The 17,209-nt window shown below is 32.8% G+C and overlaps 1 protein-coding gene across 1 annotated transcript in view; it reads left to right on the top strand.

Annotated features, from left to right (window-relative positions):
• LOC142334481 (uncharacterized) overlaps window positions 1-17,209 on the top strand; it is a 266,080-nt gene that overhangs the window by 40,718 nt on the left and 208,153 nt on the right. The window lies entirely within an intron of this gene.

Below are 17,209 nucleotides of genomic sequence, written 5' to 3' on the forward strand. Positions count from 1 at the left end.
TCGTTGTCAATATGGCGTGTCCTCTAAAGGTTTCGTTCAGCATAGAAGAGCGTTCAGTAATCCGATTTTTGTGAGCAAAAAATTACACTTGTGAAATTCATCGCCTAATTGTTTAGGTGTACGGTGAGAATGCAATATTACGCCCCATCATCACAAAATGGTGCCAAATGTTCAAAAACGGAAGAGCAAATGTGGGTGACGAACTGCGTGCTGGACGTCCTTCAACTGCAAACATGATGGGTAATGCAAAACGCGTGAATGTATTGATCTTGAGTAACCGGCGCATTAAAATTAGAGAGATTGCAAGTGAACTTAACATCATTTATGGTAGTATGTTTGCGATTATTCACGATCAGCTTGGTTCTTCTTTTTCTTTTTTCCTGTTTAGCCTCCGGTAACTACCGTTTAGATAATTCTTCAGAGGATGAATGAGGATGATATGTATGAGTGTAAATGAAGTGTAGTCTTGTACATTCTCATGCGTGGTTAATTGAAACCCAACCCCCAAAGAACACCGGTATCCACGATCTAGTATTAAAATCCATGTAAAAATATCTGGCTTTATTAGGACTTGAACGCTGGAACTCTCGACTTCCAAATCAGCTGATCTGGGAAGACGCGTTAACCACTAGATCAACTCGGTGGGTTGATCAGCTTGGTTACCGTAAGATATGTGCACGATGAATGACACATCTGTTGACCGATAACCACAAACATCAACGTTTTGCGTCTGCTGTTTCTTTTCTTCAATGTTATTCCAGGACTAGTCCATAGTTTTTGAAGCAAATCGTCACAGGAGATGAGAGCTGGGTGATTCATTACACTCCTGACACTAAACGAGTGTCACAGGAATGGAGACACAAAAATTTGTCGCAGCCAAAAAAGTGAAAACATCCCTACATGTTCGAAAGGTTATGCTGACAGTCTTTTTCGATTCTGAGAGACTTGTTTACAGTGAATTTATGCCCCAAGGAACAGCAATCAATCCCGAATCTTACTGTAAGACTTTAAAAAAAATTGCGTAAAACTATTAAAGATCAAAGACCGGGAAGATTGAGCGACGGGATCGATTTTTCTTCATACAGGAGTTACTACAGAAATTCAAGTGGGAAGTGTGGTATCATCCGCCTTACAGCTCTGACGTAACACCCTGCGACTACCACCTGTTTGGCCCTCTCAAGCGAGACCTGGGAGGGGAGCGTTTCACGCTAATGATGATGATGAACTGAAAGAAGCGGTTCCTTATTAGTTGAAGGAAATTGGACGAAATTTTTATGATAGTGGAATTGAAAAAACTTGTCACAAGGTATGCAAAGCGTTTAGAAAAACTTTGTGATTATGTCGAAAAGTAGATAAAATTGTGTGTTTTTTGCTCAATAAAAAAAATTGTCTAATAAATATGTGTTTGTTTCATACAGTTGGTGTAACTTACTTTTTGATTATCCCTCGTAGTAATAAAGAATCGGTTTTTATCTTTCACCGTTTATAAATGTTGTGCATAAGTCGTGGTGGACAGTCCGAGATGGAGATTCGGTTTAGTTACTTTTAAGCTAATCCAGATTTCTATTTGGATTGCCTAAAATAACGACAGTTATTTGTTCTTCTTATTCCCTAATAATTGTAGTGTTTTGAAAATACTATTTATTTGCCAATTCATTTATTTATTATAAATATAATATTAAAAACAGCTCACTAATATATTATTTGATTTCGTCAAACGTTTTCGGCTGTTCTGCCATATTCAGGAGGAATTTATAATAATTTACAATTAAAATATATAAAATTCGTAAGATAAAACGTAACAATTGATCGTCATAAGATAACAACTTTGTAAATGTTAGTTACAACATTTAAAACAACGGACATTTAATTACGGGCGTAATTAAAATAATTACGTCCGTTTTGTAAGTGTCACAATTGTTATGATGGCAGTTGTTATTATTTTATTAACTTATTAAAATAATAACGGACAAACTACGGACGTAATTATTGTAATTTAACTTATGACTAACATTTACAAAATTTTTTTCTTATGACGATCAATTTGTTATGTTTCCAATTTTATTTTGTTTTTATATTTTTTATGTATTTTAATTCTAAATTATTATAAATTCCTCCTGCCATGTTTGAATGACTTAATTCATTTATTTTATTATATGCGACTATACTTTGTCCACAATTTTTACTGATAAGGATTGTTTAACAATTAATTTAAGATTTAAGTAACAAATCTTTTAAACGGATTTTGAGCCTAAGTTTATCTTTCAATCTGTTTCAATAATAACCGTTTAGCATAGTTCTTTATTTTTATTTATAACTAGCCGGCCCGTCTAGAAAGAACCTGGACCCTCAGGACCCAGGCGAACCCCGGGGCCAACTCAGGGGCCTACTGCAGGCCCGCAGAGCTCGCTTCGGTCGCCATTCACGTCTACCCGTAGGGCTCCGCCTCCTGGACCCCCACGCTGTTCGTTATCCTCATGATTCTGAAAATAATACTGATAAATAACAATTAAAGAATTCAAGCTTTATAAAAACCTGAAAAAGAAACTAACCTATAAAAGACAGAATAATAGTTAGTAACTAAATTACACGCACCTTTGACAACGAAATTTCATAACTTATTTCTTTGCCTTGGAGACAGAAATAAAATAATGAAGTAAATGATTAATCTGTTTTTTCCTTAATGAATATCTTTAATTTACAACTTCGCCCTCCTTAGGAGTGAATATTTTTAATACTTTAATTTTCAATGGAGTTAGGGCCTCGATCTGTGGCTTAAAACCTTCCACGGTGTAATACGAATATATCCTGAAAATTTGAAAGCAATCGATCGGTTGGTTCTTCGAGATTTCTTTAGGTGAATGATATTTAAAAATCTTCTCAGTTATGCCAAGAAAACGGGTAAAAATTTGGTTCCGATTGATCGATTAGTTTTTTTGTTTATCCCGAACAAACAAAAACCCTGTTCTTCTTTATATAATAGTATACAAGATCTGTAACTAAAGTAATGAGACTGGTTCAGAAAAACATTTTATTTACTATCCAATTATAGGACTCATCACTATCGAAATAGTTCCCTTAGGAAGCCACGCAACGCTTCAAACGGTTTTTCCACTCTTCATAGCATTGTTGGAACTCAGAAACCGGAATATGGTTCAAATGGTCGGTTACATTTTTTAAAATGTTTTCTACTGTTCCAAAATGGTGTCCTTTGAGGTATTTTTTTAAATTTGGGAACAGGAAAAAGTCGCAGGGACTAAAGTCAGGTGAATAAGGTGGTTGAGGAACTACAACAATGTTTTTCTTTGTCAAAAATTCATTAATTGAGAGATCAGTGTGTAAGGTGCTTTGTCATGATGCAACATCCAGTTTCCAGTTAACTTTGACGGCTGATCTCACGTGGGCAACTCTTTTCCGCAGTCTTTCAAGAATTTCTCGGTAAACATATTGATTTACAGTCCGCTGTGTAGGCAAAAACTCCTTATGGACAATGCCATTAGTATCAAAGAAACAAATTAGCATGGTTCTGATTTTTGCTTTGCTCATTTTTTGGGACGTGGTGAGTTTGAATTGTGCCACTCCTTGCTCTGGTAATTTTGTTTCTGAGTTGTACTCAAATATCCAAGATTCATCACCAGTAATAACATTTTTTAGAAAATCGGGATCGGTTTTAATTCGCCCTAGAAGATTGTGGCACACTTCCACCCTGTTGTTTTTCTGTTCAACAGTGAGGTTTTTGGGACCAATTTGGTACAAACTTTTGTCATGTCCAATTCGTTTGTCAAAATTTGATGGACTGTTGTATGGTTCAAATTAAATTGTTTGCAATCATTCTGATAGTTGATCGCCGGTCGTACTGTATCAAGTCTCTGATTTGTTCAATAATGTCGTCACTTTTTGACGTTAACAGTGTTCAGAGCATGGATCATCCGCAACTGATTCCTGACTACCTGAAATTGCTTTAAACCACCTAAAAACTTGGGCTCATGACAGAGCGTCATCTCCATACGTGCATTTCAATTTTGAAAAAGTTTCAGTAACATTCTCACCGAATTTAACACAAAACTTGATTGCATAACGTTGCTCATGATTAGTATCACTTATTTTTGTAACACATAACAAAAACTCGTTTCACGAAAAGTTTGTTTACGTCTCACGCGGCAACAATAGACTAAAATTATTAATACCTAAAATATAATTCAACTGTTCATATACCAATATGTTTACTAGTAACACAACAGTGTTGCCACTTTTACTGCTAAAAAAAAATTAAATTAGTCTCAATACTTTATTTACATACTTCGTATATGCTAAAATTTTAATTATTTTTTTATTACAAAATAATTCTGCATTATGTCACAAAGAAAATCTTTATTACACCATCAAACTGCATTTTTAAATGGTTGGCTTAAATCTAGTTACAATTAATCATTCAAAAATATTTCAGTATGCATAAATATGTTTCTAAATTATAATTTGATATTGTAATGAGAAAAAACACAATTATTTTCTATTTAACTATAATTATTTTTGAATAATTATATTACAGAATTTGTTTTTTATAGCAATTTCTAAATACTTTGAAAGGATTTTTCATATATTATTTAAAATATACTTCGAGTGACACATATAAAAAATACTAAAGATTCTGAACTTTGAGTAGTGCCCCTCAAAAGGGGGAAAAAGAGGTAGAGTGTGCATTGAGCTATGAAGTGAGGAAGAGTTTATTTGATGTACTTAATGATAACAATGAAACTCCTTACATTGCATTTTGTTCGGTCCTAAACTTCTAAGCATATTACTACTATACGCAAATTTATACTACATTTTTAATATATAAATACCACTATTTTATTTTTATTTGTGTTGTGAAACTTATAATTTAACCTTTTTTTGTACTATATTTAAAAACATATAACAAGTTTTTTTCATAATATTTTTATATTTTTCTTTTTTTTAATACCTTTATTTATAGTCGCATCAGCAATTAAAGCCATTAGCGACTTATCAGTGTAATATAACTGTACCGGTAAATTTGTAGTCTTGAACAAACTCAGATCGGTTACTCTTGAGACGTGTGGTTAATCGAAACCCAACCACCAGGTATCCATGATCTAGTTTTCAAATCCGTATATTAGTAACTGTCTTTATTAGGATTTGAATCTAAGAACTTCGACTTCTAAATCAGCCGATTTACGACGACGAGTTTACCCTTAGACCAACCCGGTAGGTTTTTTATAATTTTGTATAAATGTATAATTTTTGTTAAGTATTGCCATATTTAGGATACTTATATTACTATCAAATATTGCAGTCTCTTTTATATTTTACACAAAAAGCAGAGTATGAAAGAATTATTATAAAAGGAGCTAAATTACTTGTGAAACTGTATTTATATATTTATCAAATAAATATTACGATAAATTTCTTTCTTTCTAGATGAAGATAGTTCTTTTAAAAGTTTAGAAAATTGTTCTTCTTTTTTTGTATGATATACGAGTACACTTAGGTTAAACAAAAAAAAAAATATATATATATATATATATAATTACGGAGTGCTCAGTGTGATTGAGTCTTTGCAAAAAGACTCCACAAACGTTGAGGTTTTACGATCCTTGTAATTTTTTGTCATTAAAATATTTCCTTTCCTACAAAAGGAAAAAACTAATTTTGTATTAACCATGGTGAATTAAATAATTAATTTCTGCTATTGCTATTGATTCCGGGATCTGTTTTTTTGGCTCTCATGGATTATACGATCATCACATATTAAATAAATATCTATCCGTGTTCGGTTATGAGATAAACAATTACATATAATATATATATATATTATAAATAAATGTAAAAGTATAAATATTACGTAATCAAACTTAATCTACGTTAAATTCGCTCCCTAACTTTCGGTCGCTGCTCAAGGTTAGCGACTTTCGGTCGCTAACCTGAAATTGATATATATATATATATATATATATATATATATATATATATATATTTATCTGGTTATCTCATTACCGAACATGGACAGATATTTATTGATTTATTGGATAGTTATAGTAGTGATCTTATAACCAATGAGACCCGTTTTCTGTACTTGCCTTCAAAAAAAAATTCTTACTTCGTTAGTAGAATCATAATTAAAAAAAGGAGGTGATTTTTATACATTAAATTTTAGTGTTACATAAGAGTAAATATGGTAACAGGTGGCTGACATTTAATAGAAATTTTAAGTATATTTTTTAAAGTATCTGAAATTAACTGTTTAACTAATAATTACTTTATACATAGATATGTTTTTGCTATCTGTTATGTACGAAGGGTCGAGATAGTAACATACGTTTGTGTCTAGCGTGGAGATTGGTGGAGAAAGAACCGCCATCTTGTCGTTAAAATGTTTCTACACTCAGTAAGCATCAAGCTGTCGTACCGTGTGGAATGTGATTTTTCTACTTTATTTGTTGTGAATTATTGAAATTTGCGCTTCAATAGAAAATCCCACGAGTTGTGAGGTGCGTTCAGTAATTAATTTTTTACTGAAAAAACACCTCAAACCAATTAAAAATCGGAAACTTTGTGTGGTGTACGAAGATGGAATAATGATTGAAGGTGGATTGAGGCAGTGGTGCATTCATTTAAAAAATGACCGACTAATGTTCATGATGAGGACGCAGTGGTCAGCTGCCTAGCCTTGTGACTGATGATGAAAATCAACGATAAAATTCGTGAAAATCGCTGCATTACAATTACGGAACTCTTGCTTCATTTCTCTCAAATTTCATGAAGTTTACTGTATGAAATTGTATCTGGTAAGCTTGGTTATCACAAGTTTTGTGCAAGATGGTGTAAAAGATCTAAGGCAGTAGATTTCTACAGAGAAGTAATTGAAAGCTTGTGCATCGTTATGATATGTGCCTCAATCTAAATAGAAAAATAGTTTGTCCCTTTCAAATGTATATAATAAAATTTATTTTGTTGGTTTTTTTGTTTCAAAACGGAAGTTTCTTTCTGGACAGCTTCGTATATATTTAAAACAGTTTTTTTTATGGATAAGTGATTGTGTCACTGAATACAAATATGAAAAGAGGTAATTTTCTGAAGGATGTCAAGGTATGGGAAAATTTTTTTAAGTGAATTTAAGAAATAATTTTCTTAAATTTTTTGCTAAAAGTAATCGTTTATTGACTATTTATTCTAACCTTTTACTGTTATCTCAAATGAAGAAGATTGCATTAGGAATAAATAAATGTGCTTAAAAGAATGATATATTTTTTTTACAAGACTTCAGTCGACTACTATATTAAATTTTGCAGGATCATAAGATTTCTTAATCGTGAAAAATTTATATTGTTATAAATTTATCCTCATCGATTATTCATAAATAAGCCATTTATTTGCATTATAAAGGGACAAGTCTCAAGATAATTTTTTAGAGGTTTCCTGCCTTTAGCATGAAGGAGCCATTGCTTCGGGCGTAGCATAAAGAATTGATATTGTTAGCCTGGCTTTAATAAACATTTAGGCTAGGGTTATACAGTTTTCATTGTTTTACTTTTTTTTTTAACTATTTTTTTGTAGTTATTTTAGTTAAGATATATAACTAAAGAAGAACACATTTAAAATAATTTATTCTAACCTTTTACTGTTATCTCAAATGTAGAAGATTGCATTAGGAATAAATAAATGTGCTTAAAAGAATGATACATTTTTTTTACAAGACTTCAGTCGACTACTATACATTTAATATTACTTTTTTTTTAACTATTTTTTTGTAGTTATTTTAGATAAAGATATATAACTAAAAAAGAACACATTTAAAATACGTTTTATATTTTATGAAGTGTGTCAAATACTTGTATACTCGTATTATTATTTGGTGCTTACTCTAAATTACTTTATTAACATCTCAGTAAAAGAATTATCTTTTTCCTTTTTTGTAATATTACTATCAGATTCAACCGTTGTCAGTAATTAAAATTACAAGCTGTTCTATTATTGATAATTTTTCTGCTTAAAAAAAAAGTTACACTTGGTGTACTGCTAATAAATAAAATGATACAAATCCATTTGCTTCTCTGATCAAGATCATTTGTAAACGACTGATCCAGTATTTTACATTGTAAAACTTATTTACCATTTTGCAGTATTTTTAAAGATTGTATATTTTACATTCTTTTATGTAATTATACAGCAACACACGATTGAATTGTATGTCAGAGGTACAAATTTAAACACTTTACATACAGTATTTAAAGGAAAACCTCATTAAACACTTCACATTATTAAAGTGTGAAATAGCACTGACAACATAGAGCCTGCCATCTATGTAGATAGAAGTTTACCTCATGTAAATTAGCTACAATTGTAATTACTCTCTTTGATCGGAAAGCAAAATCACAAGTTTAAAAACTTTCCTTTCTATTGTAAAAAAAAGCTGACAACACAGTTGTAGGATTTTTTGAAAGTCCTACAACTGTGAGTGGTTTCTGTTTCCCGGCTTAACACACAACTTAATTAAAATTATTTATCATTTTATTTAGTTATAATATTTTTACGTTTATTTAATTCAATGATTTCAACTAAAGCGCGCGCGCATACCGTATTTAATTCTCGTGGGTGTGGCGGTGCTAGCGGCGACGGTGAGCACTAACTAAACTAATGCAATTTTACAACTTCGATAGAACAAATTTCGCTTGTACTTTCGGCAGACTAGTGTCTTTAATGTGTCTTAGTGTGCTTTAAATATTATTCATTTATTTAATTCTACCGTTAACCTGTGACGTCACAACATAGTAGAGGACTACAACAGCATTTTTTTTGTGGTGGGGGTGCAATATTGCAAAAGTTTTTTTTTTGGAAATATTATTTTTTAATTGTTAACAAATATGCCTAAGAAAAATATTATCTTAATTAGGCAAAATCTCGAGATACTGAGAGTGACCTTGCTCTATAGCTTCACCTCCTTTACCTTGAAAGTTGAAAATTTATTGGCATCAATGCCTCATATATAAAAGTAATCTGACTAAGTTTGATCAAAATTGGTCCAGTAGTTCTGGAGATATAAAATGATCTAGAGACCAACACCGAACACACACTACATACAAACATTAACATCCGGAAAATTTCCATCTGGGTTTCTTGGGTTCCTTAGGTGTCAAGACGTCAAGATGTGGTGAAAATCGCATGTACCCAAACTGGACCGATTACAATACTTTACCTTCCAGAGCTGCGGGTCTGCTGTAGCGTTATCTAGGCGGGAAAGTAATAATAAATATTTTATTCATACCAGTATATAATTGTTCATTACAAAGATTATGTTAGGAAATGGTAAGGCATGCAACTCTGTAGATAAAAAGAATACTCAAGCATTTTGCATGGACAAATCAAGGGAAACTATGATAAGATCTTGATTAAACCAGTTTTACAAGAACAAATTAATAAAAAAAAGAGGAGAAATTGCATTTATTAAAGTCTATATTAGTACATATTAAATCAGCACTATAATAACAATTTTTTATAAATTAAAACAATTCGGAAAATCTGTTTATTACCTAAACTAATAAACAATAATCATTAATTACTGTCATAATGGATTTAGACTTGTCAAGAATTAATTTTCCGTGTATTCCATCACAAAGCCTCTATTAGTTCATCTAATTGCTCTATTAGTTCTAGCATAGGTGGTTGAATGACCAGAGATATTGGTATATTTGAGATACACCATTACACTTGATTAAACACAACAATTAAGTAGGTTTAAGCAGAAATTTATTGATGTAATCTTAAGTGCTTACATAACATATAATGAGAACATATGTTCATATAATGTGTATATTAATAATAGTACAAGCAGTTTATTTCCAGACATGAATTATAAAATGTATTTGCGTCTGCAATGTATTCTAAATTCTTTTATGTAATTATATACCAGCACACAATTGAACTGTATGTTAGAGATACAAATTTAAATATCTTATATACAGTATTTAAAGGAAAAACTCATTAAACACATTATTATAGTATGAAATAGCATTGACACCACAACGCCTGCCATCTATGCAGATTTTACTCAAAATCGCACAGATCGTTTAGATTAGCCTATAAAATGCCAGTAGTGGCATTTGATAAGTGTCTTTAAAGTATGTTTAATTTTAAATAATCATTATTATTCTAGTATTACGAAATATTTTTAAAATACACTTTGATGTTATTAAAAAACATTTTATTTCTGTATTGGTTCTTTTATAACGAGAATAGATTTCTTTAATAAGATTGAAGTACACTGGAAGTTTATATGGTTAAATCTTTGACAGTGAAGGATCATATAAATTTACTTGATTATACAGTATAGATCACCATTTGGTGGCTCGATGATAAGCATTGTTTACTCGATCATATTAACAGCATAGTATCAAAAGCCAAACAAATTCTTGACCTAATTAAATGGATGTGTTGCTATTTTCACACAAGTTACACTCATCATCAGTGTACACTTTATTAACGAGTAATTAATAAAGCATTGCTCCATAGTTTGGAATTTATATCCTCATCAAACAAAATTGAGTTAGTCCAAGAAAAATTATAAAGAGCATTTAGAATATCAAAATTCTATCCTTCTTGTAAATCAGCAAAAACATAAGAATGTTAAGCTTAAAAAATTGAAAAATCAGTGTAAAAATTTGATCTTTTGTACCTTTACAAACTGCTTTAAGATAAGCAAGACAGTGAAGCAATATCAGTTCATTCTAGAAGACCTTCAGTTAATGCTTACAACACAGACTATTTCAATCTATTTTTAACATTTCCAGTGAAAACCAATTTATTAATCTTTTGAAACTACCAATGAGATTGCAGTGTAAATTGATTTCTTTAATAAAAAGGTTTATTCAAAAAAGAGACAGATGACTTGGTTAACGAAGACTGTTAACCAAACCCTGTGTAATTATTTTAATTTGGATGTCTAACTCGACATATGAGTGTTATTAAAAAACGACCGAACTTTTTAATTGCGCGCTAACGTCTGCAGATGGCGTGCTACGGCCACCGTGCGCACGTAGCGCTTTATCTTGATAATATATCGCCTTTATTGGGTTCCTATATATGCAATAGTTGAGTAAATACGGATTCAGTGAGGTCGTGCATAAACTGCTCATCGGATTAGTAAAAAAAGCAAAATTGAAGGAGTTGGAGAAACAACGCGTCTGTGTGAAAGTTTGCATAAAACTGGGGAAAACGTTCGCAAAAACTATCCAAATTTCCAAGCAGTTTCCTGACAGATTTCAACTCGATTCTGCTTCTGGTCACCTGTCAACAAATGCGGAACGAATTATGTACTGACGCGATGCATTGCAAGTTTTTCAGTCGGAATTTGATGGCAAGATCCTAGACAGTTAAACGACAATTTTGACGAATTACAGCCTGCACACTGTGAACATGTTTGTCGTCTGTTGAAACGGAAAGTCGTCCAGTTTTTGAATCTTCGGCAATCGAACTTCTGCCTTCCTTAAATGCTTGAACTAATCATAGCACTACGTTCGGCTCATATAATCATCCTTATATTTTTGTTTGGTTAATCAAAATTTCACAGAGACGCGTTTTTCCTCCAACTCCTTCATTTTTTTGCTTTTTCACTGATCCGACGAGCAGCTTATGCACGACCTACATTCAATCGTTAGTTACTCGACAAATAATGTATAGATCATTGGGTCTGTCGAGTGATGCGGCTTGCCTCCGATGAACTTTGCTTCCGTTGTTGGAATTCAGGCTACAGACCAAGTTTTGTTCTGAAGTAGATAGGAATGTCCACTGTTTTACATGCGGTAAAGCCGGCCATTTACGTAAGGATTGCAAGCAAGAACCTAGATGCTCGTCCTGCAAATCACATTGTCATGTGCCTGGAGGTCGGGGATGTAAGACGGTTTCATCTGCATCTGGAATTGTGTCTTCATAGGAACGCCATGGTACCTTTCAGGGAAGTCTGGGAGGCTTCGGTCTTCCAACTACGATGATCAGGTGGGGACTACCTTGAGATGGTATTGGGGAAAAAAATAAGACCGTAGTCCCGGTGGGAGATCCCTCTGGGGGTTCTCTATTAGAGACTAGGCATTAAGACCAGAGTCCCGGTGGAGAGTTCCCGTTTGGGAACTTCTCACTTGTGATATGGCAGGCAAAAAGACCGAGTCCCGGCTACCTGGGCTTCGCCTTGCGTCCTTCCGAGATAGTTTGAGGCAAGGGCACCCCTCGGAGAGCTAAGTTTATGCTTAGTCGCGGATCTGGCTCTGAGGGGCGGGAAAGCAAAAGATGACCATTAAAAAGCAAAAAACAACGTATAGATCGGAATCCCGTAAAAGGCGATTTGTTACCAAAATATGCCGCTAGGTGCGCACAATGGCCGGAGCACGCCATCTGCAGACGTTGACGCAGAATTTAAAAAGTTCTGTTTTTTGCATGGAAGCTTTTATATTTCTGTAAATACAAAACAGAAGTTAAATCGAGTGTTATATCTGTGCATAATACCAAACCTACAAGACTGTTCTACTGGTAATTATAAGGTCTTCAATAGACTGGAGCTTGTTGTTCCATTTGCAGTAATGTGAGAGAAATGGCAGGGTGAAGGGATGAGGTGTGGGAGCATTACAAAATAAAAGTAAAAAAAAATATTAATTTTCCTTTCTGAATGAAAGTGTTACTGACTTATGATAAATATATATATTTTTTATTTTTATTTTAAATAACAAATTCAGTGTAATTAAAAAAAGTCAAGTTAAATTAAATTTATTCAACAACTAGGCTAGCTAAACACATTCCAATTTGTAAATACAGGATTTCTAATGAAAATCATTCGATGTTACATAAGCCTTATTCAACTCGGTTTTTGTTGTTTATTTAAATTCGTTCCCCACAACAAGTCCTTTATCATTGATTCTGCATTGTTAATCAAAATGCCTACTGGTCTGAGATTAAATTTTAGCCAATTAAAAGCAGCAAGTACACCATCTTCTTTGTTTGTAATTGTTTTAATCTAGTAGGATTTACCTTTTTGTTCTTGTAGCTTCACTTATAATTACTACGAAAATTTTTTAATTATTCAATCTGTTAAAAAAAAATACATTGAAACGATTTTATGAAAAAATAATGGCTAAAAAAAACTTTTATATAAAGTTAGAAATTAGATCTCAATCCATCATTGATCATTTTTAGACTATGTTAATGTAAAAATTTAACTGCAGTATTCTTATTATCAGATGATAACAGTAATGGTAATAAAATTATGTACAGAGTTTAACCTGACCATCCTTGGTGATTTTATATGGTTAATAATTGAAAATGTTTTTATTATATTTTAAATGTAAAAACTATTTTTAATAAGCAAGTTAGTATTTAGAATCACATATGTGGAAAAAAAGAAACTTATCTGTTTTTCAGATTAGTAAATCTTATTCATAGTTCCTCGGAACAAAATGAAAGAAATTGACAGTAATTTCAATAATATTGCTGTTTTAACCGAAATAGTTTAGTTATGAGCATTCTTTCTTTTCTATCTTTGTTTTGTTTCCGAAACCACCGTAAGATATTGCTTCAGAGGATGATTTGTATGAATGTAAATGAAGTGTAGTCTTGTACAGTCTCAGGTCGACCATTGCTGAGATGTGTGGTTAATTGAAACTCAACCACCAATCCGTATAAAAGTAACTGTCTTTTCTAGGATTTGAACCTTTAAGTTATGAGCCTGCAGTTATTCTGGCTATCTTGGAAGTTTATCTCTGGTGTCTGCATATTACCTATAAACCACTTCTGGTAAGAAAACATTCTTCAATTTTTTTTTTCAAGTACCATTTGAATAAATTTTAGGGTATTTAAAAAATCGTAATGAAATTGTTAGGTTCACATTCATGACACAAAATTATTTATGAGTTACGCTTTAGTGATATAATTTTTTTTTAAATATCTTATATTTATTTTTTTTCATAAAAGAAATAAAAACTTTATTATAGAATTGCGTTCTAATCCAGAATTATATTAAATAACTAGCATCTCCGACCCGGCTTCGCCCGCGCTATTAGTAGGTTACATTTCGTTACAATTGTGAGTTGACCAATATTTTGTCATTTGGGAAAAATATGAGTCAAATCGGACCATAAATAACAATTTTTCGAAATCTCGACACCAGCGACACCTAGCGGGTCCAATCTAATTCAGAAACCTTCGCGAGCGTGCGCACAAGAATTCACAAACTTTTAATAAAATCTTATTATCTTAATTATGCAACAGTATGCAAGTTAGCTAAACACTTTTTTTATTTATTTTTTTACACTTTATTCACTAATGCACTTTTTCAGTCTTTTTCTGACCACTTAAGAAAAAGTGTCAGAGCTTAGATACTTTTGCCTGCGAGATCTTCAGGTGTTTACTTTTTACTTAGGTACTTTTTTGCTTGGGAGATCTTCCGGACGAATTTAAAAAGTGTAAAATTTTGTAATATGTATCTTATCCGCACGGGTAATAATCTTTTGTCTTACATATATATAGAATGTCTGTTTGTGTATTTATTTGTTTTGTAAATATCTCGACTCCGGCGCCACTTAGCGAGAGTAGTTATTGCAAAAAAAAAAAATTATTTTCACATAACTAATATATATTCTGAGTATGAGTCAAATCGATCCATAAATACAATTTTTCTAAATATCTCAACACCAGCGCCACCTAGCGTGACCATTTTTCGCAAAAAATATTTATTTTAACGTAACTAATATACGAGGGTAAGTCAATTATTATCCGTAATTTAGTTATATTTTTTGGTTTATGTTGATAGTACTGTCGTGTTGCGTAGATGCCGCATGCGTGATTTAATTGTTATGTTTGTGCAGGTTTTATGCTGCTAGGTTAGTTCTATTATCGCTACCCTGCCGTTAACCATGGCTACTCCGCTTTCTGTTTGCACCAAAGAAGAACAACGTTCAGTGATCTGTTTTTTGTGGTCAAAAAGTGTATCAGGGGCCGAAATTCATCGAAGACTTTCGGTACAGTACGGGAACGGTGTGTTGCCGCAACGGAGTCTCTACGAATGGATTGAAAAATTAAAAAATGGTCGCACAAGTGTTACGCACGATGAAGGAGCCGGACGACCGTTTACCGCAGCAAATGAGGAAAACGTTGAGCGTGCATGTGACATGGTTTTCTTAGATAGACGAGTAACTGTGGATGAAGTGGCATATCGTCTGCAAATTAGTCAAAGTTCTGCCTACGAAATCATCCACAACAAACTTGGATTTCATAAAGTCTGTGCAAGATGGGCCCCAAAACAACTCGCACAGTTGCGTAAACAAACGCGCTTGGACTTCTGTCAAAAACATTTGGATCGCTATGGTAACGAACAGGACATTTTCTTAGATAGAATCATCACTGGTGACGAAACACGTATCCATCATTACGAGCCGGAGAGTAAACGGCAGAATATGGAATGGAGACATCCAAATTCGCCCTGCAAAAAAGTTCAAGACACAATCGTCCGCAGGAAAACTGATGCTTACGGTTTTTTGAGACTCACAAGGCACAGTACTGGAACATTATGAGGAAAGGGGCATGACAATAAACAGTGCGCGTTACAGTGAGATGTTTACTGCCAAGCTGAAGCCTGTAATTCGAAGTAATGCCGATAAGTAAACTGCTGAATGCTATGGAAAGGTGTTGTGTTGTTCCACGACAATGCCCGTCCACATACTGCTGCCCACACTGCTGAAACGCTTCAGAAACTCAACTTTGAAGTACCGGTTCATCCTTCGTATAGTCCTGATCTTGCCTCTTCTGGTTTTTTTACCCTTGGGTTTGTTGGGCGTTGCTCAGTAATAAACCTGTTGTTGAATTGTGATTGAACGTGCATTATTTAGTTTATCGAAATGTATAGTAGCTGCAAGAAACGTAGTGTTTTTTTCGGTAGATCATGAACGTATTTTATTCGAATACGTCTTTCGTGAAGATGACAAGTATTCTGATTGATGTTTAAAATGCTGTGGCCGAAAATCCATCAAAGTTAATGCGTTAGTTAGCACAGCAGCAAAATATCGGACGTGCTATCGCCCGTAAGAAAAAATTAAAACTTACATGCCAAAAGACTAAATTATCGTCAATCGTTTAAATGTTTTATCGATAAAAGTTCGGTAGGTATTCTCGACATTAATTTTTTTAAAGTTTAAGCGTGGTTTCATCTGGGAAGATATATTAATTCACAAAACACACAATTACGGTCGACAACTAACCCTCATGAATCACACGAACGTTCTTTACGTGAAACGAAAATTGGAATTTGGGTTGGTGTGAGTAGAATGCGCATTGCGGGTCGAATATTTTTTGAAAAAAACAGTTAATAGTGATTTTATTCTGCTATTTTAACAAAGTTCATCGGTCGATTAACGGTTGCTTCTAACAAGAAGGTGCATTCATATCGATGAAATTTTTTGCGAAATGTTTTTGGTGAACGAATCATTTGGAGGAGTTTGTGGCCTGCACGATCGCCCGATCTGATTGTCCCAGATTACTTTTTAGGAGGGCAGCGAAAGAAGCATTATGCAACAGACCACGCATGATTGACGAACTAAAAACCGCAATAACGTCATGCGTACGAGATATTCCAGTTCATCAGTCGGTTAAAGGATTTGAAAAGGAATTGAAACGTATACAGTGTTGTATTTATGTTGGAAGAGGTCATTTTCAACACCTTTAATAAACTACTCCAGTTATTGTAATATCCGTACTTATCAAAGTTTGTACATGCATCGAGTTGCAGCAAAGAGTTTAAAACGTTTAGTACGTGTAATTGTTGGTATTGTAGTTCAAATTGTTTCTGTTAATATATTATTCAATAATTTATTTTTTAGCAGTAATGTTATAATAATTGCTACTATTGTTGTAATTAATAAAAGAATTATTATTGCGGGTCATGATATTAATACTTGTTTCATTGATGGTCTGGTTGTGTTTATTCTATTTAATTTTATTCATCATGCTATTTCTAAGGAATTTTTTTAAATTTATAAATGTATTTTAAGTTCATGGCAATTTTCTGCCACTCTTAAGAGTTTTGTTGTTATTGGTAACTCATTGTATGAGTGCTTTGGTGATGTTATAATTGAAAATCATTCAATTGTTAATGCTTGGTTATTTTTAAAAATTGTAATTCGTTTAAATATTATTGTTTTCCTTATAATAAATATAA

The sequence above is a fragment of the Lycorma delicatula genome, chromosome 1 (assembly GCF_047948215.1).
Source record: "Lycorma delicatula isolate Av1 chromosome 1, ASM4794821v1, whole genome shotgun sequence".
In the NCBI taxonomy this organism is placed as follows: Eukaryota; Metazoa; Arthropoda; class Insecta; order Hemiptera; family Fulgoridae; genus Lycorma; species Lycorma delicatula.